Genomic DNA, 11,663 nt, shown 5'->3' with positions numbered 1-11,663 from the left:
AAATATGCCATTCATACCGAGGCTTGGTATCATTATGCCATTGGATCAATTGTTACCTTGGTTGTGATTATGATCGCATTTGTTTTCGCACTGAAATGTTTTACATAGTTTCAATGTATGGTTTAATTAATTAGATGCTCTGGAGATATATATATATGTTGTTAGATGAGAACTATGTATGTACTTGGGTTTTAATGTGATGATGAACTTCTATTAATTTGGTCACTTAATTATCTATTCATGATGTTCTGTAATGGTTTTTGACACACTTAATTATATATAATGCACGCAGATGAACCGGCAATGGATGTACGGTGACAGACACACCTCCGAGTACATTAAGGGCGTGCATGATTTTCTCGAAGTGGCTGAGGCAAACAAGCAGAATGGTTTTATGTGTTGTCCATGCCCTATATGTGGGAATACGAAGTCTTACTCTGACCGGAAAATCCTTCACACCCACCTGCTTTACAAGGGTTTCATGCCACACTATAATGTTTGGACAAGGCACGGAGAAGTAGGGGTTATGATGGAAGACGGTGAAGAAGAAGAGGACGATGACAACTATGTGCCCCCTGAATACGGTGATGCTGCAACGGGGGAAGCTGCTGAAGATCAAGAGGAACCAGACGATGTGCCCAATGATGCTGCAAGGGGGGAAGCTGCTGAAGATCAAGAGGAACCAGTGCCCGATGATGATGATCTCCGCCGGGTCATAGTCGATGCAAGGACGCAATGCGAAAGTCAAAAGGAGAAGCCGAAGTTCGATCGCATGTTAGAGGATCACAAAAAAGGGTTGTACCCCAATTGCGAAGATGGCAACACAAAGCTCGGTACCGTATTGGAATTGCTGAGTGCTGTGCCTGACAAAGGATTTGAGAAGCTATTGAAAATATTGAAGAAGAAGCTTCCAAAGGATAACGAATTGCCCGACAGTACATACGTAGCAAAGAAGGTCGTATGCCCTCTAGGATTGGAGGTGCAGAAGATACATGAATGCCCTAATGACTGCATCCTCTACCGCGGTGCGTACAAGGATCTGAACGCATGCCCGGTATGCGGTGCATTGCGGTATAAGATCAGACGAGATGACCCTGGTGATGTTGACGGCGAGCCCCCCAGGAAGAGGGTTCCTGCGAAGGTGATGTGGTATGCTCCTATAATACCACGGTTGAAACGTCTGTTCAAAAACGAAGAGCATGCCAAGTTGATGCGATGGCACAGTGAGGACCGTAAGAAAGACAGGAAGTTGAGAGCACCCGCTGACGGGTCGCGGTGGAGAAAAATCGAGAGAAAGTACTGGGCTGAGTTTGCAGCTGACCCAAGGAACGTATGGTTTGGTTTAAGCGCGGATGGCATTAATCCTTTCGGGGAGCAGAGCAGCAATCACAGCACCTGGCCCGTGACTCTATGTATGTATAACCTTCCTCCTTGGATGTGCATGAAGCGGAAGTTCATTATGATGCCAGTTCTCATCCAAGGCCTAAGCATCCCGGCAACGACATTGATGTGTACCTAAGGCCATTAGTTGAAGAACTTTTATAGCTGTGGAATGGAAACGGTGTACGTACGTGGGATGAGCACAACCAGGAGGAATTTAACCTGCACGCGTTGTTGTTTGTAACCATCAACGATTGGCCCGCTCTCAGTAACCTTTCAGGACAGACAAACAAGGGATACCACGCATGCACGCACTGTTTAGATGACACTGAAAGTATATACCTGGACAAAAGCAGGAAGAATGTGTACCTGGGCCATCGTCGATTTCTTCCGAGCAACCATCAATGTCGAAAGAAAGGCAAGCATTTCAAAGGCGAGGCAGATCACCGGAAGAAGCCCGCCATGCGTACCGGTGATCACGTACTTGCTATGGTTAATGATTTACACGTAATCTTTGGAAAGGGTCCCGGCGGACTAGCTGCTCCGAATGACGCTGAGGGACACGCACCCATGTGGAAGAAGAAATCTATATTTTGGGACCTACCCTACTGGAAAGAGCTAGAGGTCCGCTCTTCAATCGACGTGATGCACGTGACGAAGAACCTTTGCGTGAACCTGCTAGGCTTCTTGGGCGTGTATGGGAAGACAAAAGATACACCTGAGGCACGGGAGGACCTGCAACGTTTGCACGAAAAAGACGGCATGCCTCCGAAGCAGTATGAAGGTCCTGCCAGCTACGCTCTTACGAAAGAAGAGAAAGAAATCTTCTTTGAATGCCTGCTCAGTATGAAGGTCCCGACTGACTTCTCGTCGAATATAAAGGGAAAAATATGCCAGAGAAAAAGTTCCAGAACCTAAAGTCTCATGACTGCCACGTGATTATGACGCAACTGCTTCCGGTGTCATTGAGGGGGCTTCTACCGGAAAACGTCCGATTAGCCATTGTGAAGCTATGTGCATTCCTTAATGCAATCTCTCAGAAGGTGATCGATCCAGAAATCATACCAAGGCTAAGGAGTGATGTGGCACAATGTCTTGTCAGTTTCGAGCTGGTGTTCCCACTATCCTTCTTCAATATCATGACGCACGTCCTAGTTCATCTAGTCGACGAGATTGTCATTCTGGGGCCCGTATTTCTACACAATATGTTCCCCTTTGAGAGGTTCATGGGAGTCCTAAAGAAATATGTCCGTAACCGCGCTAGGCTAGAAGGAAGCATCTCCATGGGCCATCAAACAGAGGATGTCATTGGGTTTTGTGTTGACTTCATTCCTGGCCTTAAGAAGATAGGTCTCCCTAAATCGCGGTATGAGGGGAGACTGACTGGAAAAGGCACGCTTGGAGGGGGGACTCAATAATATGCAGGGACGGATATTCTTGGTCTCAAGCACACTACACAGTTCTACAGAACTCTACCTTGGTGACCCCGTATGTCGATGAACACAAGAACAGTCTGCGCTCAAACACCCGGAGCAGTGTGACGACTGGATTACATGTGAACACATCAGGACTTTCAGCAGTTGGTTGGAAACACGTCTCAGAGGTGACACCACTGTTTGTGATGAGTTGTACTCGTTGTCCAGGGGACCATCTTCGACTGTATTTACTTACAAAGGATACGAGATAAATGGGAATACATTTTACACGATCGCCCAAGATCAAAAGAGCACCAACCAAAACAGCGGTGTCCGCTTTGATGCAGTAACCGAGAGGGGAAAGGACACATATTATGGTTACATAATGGACATATGGGAACTTGACTACGGACATGATAAGGTCCCTTTGTTTAAGTGCAAATGGGTCAATCTGTCAGGAGGCGGGGTACAGGTAGACCCACAGTACGGAATGACAACAGTGGATCTGAACAATCTTGGGTACACTGACGAACCGTTTGTCCTAGCCAATGATGTGGCACAGGTTATCTATGTGAAGGACATGTCTACCAGACCGAGGAAAAGAAAAGATAAGGAAGCGAATATATCATACGATGAGCCAAAGCGCCACATAGTTCTTTCAGGAAAAACGGACATTGTGGGAGTGGAGGGCAAGACAGACATGTCTGAAGATTATGAAAAGTTTCATGAAATTCCTCCCTTCAAAGTCAAGGCTGACCCAAGCATCCTGATAAACGATGAAGATTATCCATGGTTACGGCGCAATAAGCAAATGACACAAGCGAAGAAAAAGTGAAGACTTTCTCCCGCAACTATTATGATGATACCATGCCAACTTTGTAATAGACGAGTATGATACCATTATCCGTTTTGTACAAGAAGTGCATCTAGTTTTTGCCGTAACCCTCTCAACTTTCTTGCACATGCTATGTGGATGAAATGATGATACCATGCCAACTTTCAACCTTTCCAGAGTTCATTTGAAATGCTTTTCAATTTTAGGGTCTTATAGCTCAAAATAATTAGTAAATGCATGAAAAATAACAGGCCAAAAATTAAAAATTATGCCACCTACTGGGCCACCACGGCCTGAATACGATTAGAAACCCATCCATGGGCCAGGATTCAGGCCCGCAGAAGGTCCAGTAGGCCCACAGGCATGTGCAGAGAGGTTAGGCCCGTAAGCCTGCTTTAGAGAGGAGCTCGACAGCTCAGGCGCACCGCACCTTATAAACAGGTGCGGCTCTCTCTTAGCTAGCGAGGTGGGACTAAACTCACCACCACGCCGCTGTGCAAGGCCATTGGTCCCGGTTTGTGGCACGAACCGGGACCAATTCCACCCTTTGGTCCCTGTTGGTGCCACAAACCGGTACTAATGAGGCTGTGGCCCCACGAGCACCTTTAGTACCTGTTCGTGGCACGAACCGGTACTAGAGTTTCTTACTAAGCAGTTTTTTAGTCCCACCTCGCTAGCTGAGAGGCACTAGGAGCGGTTTATAAGCCTTGAGTGCAGAGACGATGAAGAAGAGGCGCAATGCTCACGTTTTTTAGCTTCAAGCCTTGAGGAATAAGGTAGACTGCATCGAGCTATGTGCAGTGCAGTCTACACTATTCCGAAAGGCTTGAAGCAAATCTACAAGCATTGCGCCTCTTTTTTATTTTTAATAACTTATTACAACTCCGGACTTCTTGTGTTCCAACAAAATAAAATAAACTTTAATAAAATTTATGAAACTAAAATTAACAAAGTATTTTCTGTTCAAAACATTATAAGAAACCTATATTATTATTGAAACTAAAATCATATAAAATTGATGCAACTAAAATTATCGAAGTATTTTTTGTTCAAAATCATTAAAAGCAAAAAGAATTTTCATAAAGAACTTTTTTTGATAGAAACTTTAATAGCAAAAAGAATTATCATAAAGTAAAATAAATAAGTAATTAGAAGCAAAATAAAATAAAATAAATAAGTTTTTTGTTGTAAGTAGAAACAAAACAAAATAAATATAGCAAAAAAGAAAACAAAAAAACCAAATACAGCAAAAAGAATTTTCATAAAGAACTTTTTTTGATAGAAACTTTAATAGCAAAAAGAATTATCGTAAAGTAAAATAAATAAGTAATTAGAAACAAAATAAAATAAAATAAATAAGTTTTTTGTTGTAAGTAGAAACAAAACAAAATAAATAAAGCAAAAAAGAAAACAAAAAACACGCAAAAATAAAAATTATGCCACCTACTGGGCCAACACGGCCTGAATACGACTAGAAACCCATCCATGGGCCAGGATTCAGGCCCGCAGAAGGCCCAGTAGGCCCACGGGCATGTACAGAGAGGTTAGGCCCGAAAGCCTGCTTTAGAGAGGAGCTCGAGAGCTCAGGCGCACCGCACCTTATAAACAGGGGCGGCTCTCTCTCAGCTAGCGAGGTGGGACTAAACTCCCACCACCACGCCGCTGTGCAAGGCCCTTTGGTCCCGGTTCGTGGCACCAACCGGGACCAATGCCACCCTTTAGTCCCGGTTGGTGCCACCAACCGGGACCAAAGGCCCACGGTTCCCGCCCTTTGGGCTGCTGAAAAGGGACCTTTGGTCCCGGTTGGTGCCACCAACCGGGACTAAAGGGTGGCATTGGTCCCGGTTGGTGCCATGAACCGGGACCAATGCCCTTGCTATATAACCAGGACTTGTGAAAATTTCACATCTCCCTCGCCTCCCTAGCCAGTTGCCCCCGCCGCCAGGCTGCCCAAATCGCTCGCGCGCTCCTCGTCGCCGTTGCCGCCGCCGGCCGCCATCCCCGTCTCCCCGTGCCCCTGCCCCGCGCCCGAGCCCACGCCGGCCGCCGCCCCGTGCCCCTGCCCCGTCCCCGAGCACGCACGGCCGCGCCCCTGCGCCCCGGCCCGCCCCCATCATTGTCGTCGTCGCCGGCGCCCGCCCCCACTGCCGCCCCTGCCTCGACGCCGCCCCTCCTCCCCGTTCGGTCCGGCTCAGGAGACCCCCTTTCCTCCCTGTCCCCTCGATCCTCTTCATATAATTTTTTTTCATATGCATATGTTGATTATATGGATGGATGGATGATGTATATGTTCATTATATGGATGGATGATGTATGCTTTTTTCATATAATTTTTTTAGGCAGATTTTTAGAATTTTTTGTGTATGTATGTTATGTTTATATGTATGTATGTATGTTCATATGTATGTATGTTTATATGCAAAGAAAATGTATGAATGGTCATATGCAAAGAAAAATGTATGTATGGTCATATGCAAAGAAAATGTATGTATGTATGTTCATATGAAAGAAAAATGTATGTATGTATGTTCATATGCATATGCAAAGAAAATGTATGTTCATATGCATATGCAAAGAAAATGTATGTTCATATATATGATGATATGTTCATCTAAAAAGGAAAATAAGAAGAGGAAGAAAGGAGAAGAAGAGGAGAGGAAGAAGAGGAGAAATAAATAAGAAGAGGAAAAAAGAAGAAAAAGAAGAGGAGAAGAAGAAAGGAATAGAAGAGAAGAAGAAGAAATAGAAAAAAATTCTATTTTTTCTTCTTCTCTCCTCTATTCCTTTCTTCTTCTCCTCTTTTTCTTCTTCTTTTTTTTCTTCGATCTTCTCCTCTATTCCTTTTCTTCTTCTCCTCTTTTTATTTCTTCTTCGTTTTCTTATGTTTTATCGGGTCTGTCGTCGTCGATATACCCCTCTCCCTATAAATTCAACACGAGGGGGGGTCGATATACCCCCTCCCCGCCGATAATATTATTTTCCCATGTACGTATGTCGTCGTTGTTGATATAACCCCCTCCCGATAACTTCAACACATGGGGGGGTCGATATACCCCCTCCCCGATAACATTATTTTCCCATGTATGTATGTCGTCGTTGTCGATATATATAACTCCCTCCCAGATAACTTCGACATGATGGACGGTCGATATTTATACCCCCTCTCGACCGTGATAACTTATACCACGGGAGCACCCCCCTCCCCGGCCCTCTCGCTCGACCAAAACTCTCGAGGACACCCAAACCCTAGAAAAAAAACGATGTCGGTCTCCTACCCCCTCCCGCCGCGCACCTACCCTTGAAGCGTTGCCTAGGCCACCCCAAACCCGGAATAAGCTAGGTCTACGTTTGCACTAATATATCCACCTGCTGTCGTGTTTGTGTAATAATTGCCATGTTGTAATATTTGCAGAAACAATGGAGCACGGACGAGACGAGCAAGCAGAAGAGGTGTTGGGGACATAATCATAGCCGGAGGTGATATCTTGTCGTATCTTAACGACAATGATGGTCTGGAAGAACAGGGTGAAGAAGCAGGCTACGGTGATCGAAGAGTGGAGGAGGAAAGACATGATTATGATGGCTCCGGTGACCCAATGCTGGTGCAAGAAGGAGCCCGTGGTGACGGCTCCGGTGACCGAACAGAGTCCGGCCAGGTAAATATATTAGTTAAGCCTGTGCTGACTAGCTAATTGATGCATTCATTGTTTTGGTATGTACACATATTAATTAACACTCGTCTTTCTTCTTTTTTCTAGCCCTCCGGATCGAGCACAACTGCGGTAAAGAGACGAGGCCCGAAGAGAAAGTTGCGCTCGGATGAAAGGTTTGAGATCACAGCAATCGCGCGCGACGGCCAACCGATTGAACCCATCCGGACAAAGGATGCATTTGCTACTCAGTGCGGGGTTCTAGTTAGGGACAAGCTCCCGATCAGCATCCACCAATGGTATAAGCCTCAGAAGGAAGACCCTGAGGTGTCTTATGTCAATGATATGCAGAAAGATGATCTTTGGACTGAGCTGAAGGCAAATTTCACCCTACCGCCAGAGGAGCATCCGAAGAAGCCAGTTATAGAGCAATTAATCAAGTCTCATTCTCTTAAGAAGATGGCAGACCTATTCAGGAGGTGGAAGAATGAGCTGAAAACGTTTGTCGACAAAGAAGAGACACCAGAATTCATCGGCCGGTATGAGAAGATCAGAGATCACTGGCCCGCATTTGTGGCCCACAAGACATCGGAAAAGAGTAAGAAGATGTCAGCGACAAACAAGAAGAATGCTATGAAGAAGAAGCTTCACCATCGCACGGGGTCAGGTGGCTACCTCAACGCCCGACCTAAGTGGGCCAAGGCTGAGAATGATCTGCTTGAAAAAGGGATCGAACCACAGACAATGAACTGGACAGACCGTTGCCGGACTTGGTTCTTCGGGGCTGGCGGAACCTTGGACCCTGTATCAGGGAGGTGCGTTTGGACGAACGAGCTTTTGAGAATACCAGTCAAGAAGATTCAGCAATATATCGATGCAGCGCAGGAAGGGACGTTCGTTCCAGACAGAGAGAACGACGAGCTCACAATGGCCCTCGGGAATCCTGAGCACCCTGGACGGACACGAGGCACGCCAGGCTCCGTTCCATGGAAGGCTGGTTTTCCGGACGCGGGCGGTTACAAAAGCCAGGAGTGGAGGAAAAAGTGGAGCAGATCCAAATTCAGAAGCTACACAAAAGGGTTCAAGCGCTAGAGGAACAAGACGGCAATCGACATGCCAAAACTACCCCCGAAGCTACACCGCCATCTCAGCGGAGAAGCAGCGTGGCTTCCACCAAGCTGCTTCAGCTGGAGCATGCGGCTCCTGCTAGCTACCCCGTGGATGCTATCACGGAGTCTCAACATTGCCACCTTATGGCGGAATGGCGGAACTTCAAAGTCAAGGCGGCTGTTGGCTCTGTTTTACCTCCTGAACCCGGCGCAACCTACCACTGTCGGCCGATTCGAGAAGGATATGCTAGGGTGATGGTGGATGAAATAACGGAGGGATTTGAGGAGCTCCAGCTTGACCACCCTACCGGTGAAGGGGAGACTCGGCTGGGTTCTGCTCTGAAGACTCCATGCCTATGGCGGAAGGAGCTCATCAAGCTTCCGAACTGGACGGCTCCGGCGAGTAAGGGCACTCCGCCTCCTCCTCCGCCTCCTCCTCCGGCGAGTGATCAGGGCACTCAGCCTCCTTCTCCGGCACGTGGCGGCACTCCGCCTCCTTCTCCGCCTCGTCAGCAAGGGCGGAAGAGACCCGCCGCCGCTGCGGCTGCTCCGGCGCGTCGTAGTCCTTCTCCTCCGCCTCGTAAGCAAGGAAAGAAGACAGCCGCAGCCGCTCTGTCTGCTCTGTCGGCGTCTAGCAGTACAGCTGCCAGAGGCGGGAGGCAATACAGATTCGGTCCTTCTCTGAAGACTCCAGAGAAGTTACCATACGAGAGGACCGAGGAGGAAACCAGGAAGATCGTGCGAGCCGAAGTGACAAACTTCTTTGAAGGGGTGAAAGCAAAGAAACATCCACCTCCGGAGGAGAAGGTAGATCCGGTGAAAGCAAACCGCACTCTGGCTGCCCTGACAAAACCACCAAAATCTCCGCCGAGAGGCAACTATGAGCGCATTCTTGCAAAGACATATGCCGAAGCAGAGCGGTCGGGAAGTACTGTCAGTGATCAAAGGTTAAAAGAACGACGAGCTGGGAAAAAATTGCCCAGCTCGGCGAACAAGCGAACCAATCATGCCCCCCGCTCAAGGTGTCAAAAGACATCGTCGCTAATGATCCGAGTATGGTGCCCGGTTATAGAAATCTTGGAGATTACCTGCCCACGATGTACATTATGAAATCATGGAGGTGGACGAACACAAATACCATTACAGGAAGCCTCACGTCAAAGATGAAAGATCTCTAACAACGATGATGCGAAGACTACATGATTGGTACATGAAAACCTGCAAAGAGTCTGATGGGATGAATACTTTGACGCTGAGAGTTAAACCGGAGCATGACCTCGTTGGAATTGATCTGCTGAATGTTCCATTTGAGGATTTCTTCCAGTTTTACAATCAAAAGGCCCTCGATAAAACAATGATCACTTGCTACTGTCTGTAAGTAGTACTACATCTATCATTAAGTCTCTCTATATAGGTCAGCTCTTTCATTGCATGTATTTATAATTATCTTCACTATATTATGCAGATTGAAAATCGCCGAATTGAAGAAAAGACAAATCGGTGATATTGGGTTCGTTAACACAAATCTCATAGATGCATATACGGTTGAAAAACATCCCAAAGAAGCCGAGGCCAACTTGCTACAATCGTTGGTATTAAATCAAAACAAAGATATAATACTCTTTCCTTACAACTTCAAGTGAGTGTTACTGTCTTGTGCATATTCGGTTTCCCTTATTAGTCCGGGTTATGGTAATGTAATTGATGACTTATGCATGCATGCGCAGCTTCCACTATATTCTCCTAGAGATTAAGCTTGAGCAGGGAGTAGTAACCGTCTTAGACTCGAGACGAAAAGATCCCCAGGACTATGCGAACATGACTCAAATGCTCGAGAAGTAAGTTAAATCGATCATTATCCACCATATCAGCAACTTTGTTCATTTGCTGATATCAAGTGATTGTTTTCTTTGTCTGGCAGGGTTTGGAGAAAATACACCACAAAAGCTCCGGGACTGCCGAAGAAGCTGCAATTTAATCACCCGAAAGTAAGTACTATAGTAGCATGTTCCGCGCATCTCCTAGTGATTCAAGCGCTAGTTTCATCAATACCATTTAGCATGCTTGCTTATCAGTTTGATTGACCTCTATTTCTTGTAAAGTGGTTGTGGCAGGAACCCGGGAATAATTACTGTGGATACTACGTTTGCGAGTCCATCCGCTACACGACCTGTGAGCGGGGCTACACTGAAGAACAATATGAAGTGCGTAAGCAATAATATTCACAATTTTATTTTATTACCATCATTTGTGTTGAGTTTCATTTATTCATATATATATGTATTGACCCCCTTCTTCAAATAGATGTTTCGGAAGCGGGATGAACTCCTAGCACCAGATCGTATGTGAGGAATTCAAGAGGAATTGGCGGCATTCTTCCTTGACAACGTGATCGCTGAAAACGGAGAATACTATGTGGACCCTATGTTCCTACAATTTAATTAGGAGATTGTATTGTAAGAGATAATTATTGTATATATGTAGCCGGTAGTGTCGGATAGATATACGAGAACTTGTTGTTCGACCAATATCTCGGAGAAGGAGAGGTGGTCGATATCACTTCTCTCTGTATGCATATGTTCATGACGATCTTCTGTTTCCTTCATTTGATTACTAGCTAGCGTGTCTACTCCTCTCCATACGTATATAGTACGTAGCGTCGACCAAGCACGGAGATAAGAGAGGACACTTCTCTCTATTAATTAGCTAGCTAACACAATATATGAAACACCTAAATTAACCCCCCAAAACCCCTAAACCACCCCCTTTCAAAAAAACAAAAACCTCAGCTCCTGCCAGCTGCTGACGCGTGGATGCCTATTGGTCCCGGTTGGTGTCACCAACCGGGACCAAAGGCCCCCCTGCCTGGGCTGGCAGCAGCGGCCACGTGGAGGACCTTCTGTCCCGGTTTGTGTAAGAACCGGGACTAAAGGGTTAGGGCTTTAGTAACGACCCTTTAGTCCTGGTTCGAGAACCGGGACAAAAGGCCCTTACAAACCGGGGTAAAAGCCCCTTTTCCTACTAGTGGACTCTCATGGCAAAACTGGGTTTATGGGTATTTGGAAGCACAAGTAGTATCTCTACTTGGTGCAAAGAATTTGGCTAGCATGAGGGGGAAAGGCAAGCTCAACATGTTGGATGACCCATGACAATATACTTTATCTTAGATATAAGAAAACATGACCCATTACATTGTCTTCCTTGTCCAACATCAACTCTTTAGCATGTCATAATTTAATGAGTGCTCCCAATCATAAAAGATGTCCAAGATAGT

General features: G+C 46.1%; 1 pseudogene; it reads left to right on the top strand.

Moving 5' to 3' along the window:
* The first annotated feature begins 292 nt into the window (after positions 1-292).
* On the top strand, positions 293-3,630 carry LOC141026831 (uncharacterized; annotated as a pseudogene).
* The last annotated feature ends 8,033 nt before the right edge of the window (positions 3,631-11,663 follow it).

The sequence above is a fragment of the Aegilops tauschii genome, chromosome 1 (genome assembly GCF_002575655.3).
Source record: "Aegilops tauschii subsp. strangulata cultivar AL8/78 chromosome 1, Aet v6.0, whole genome shotgun sequence".
Classification (NCBI taxonomy): domain Eukaryota; kingdom Viridiplantae; phylum Streptophyta; class Magnoliopsida; order Poales; family Poaceae; genus Aegilops; species Aegilops tauschii.
The sequence above is the reverse complement of the archived record's forward strand: the minus strand, read 5'-3'. Positions and strand labels throughout refer to the sequence as shown.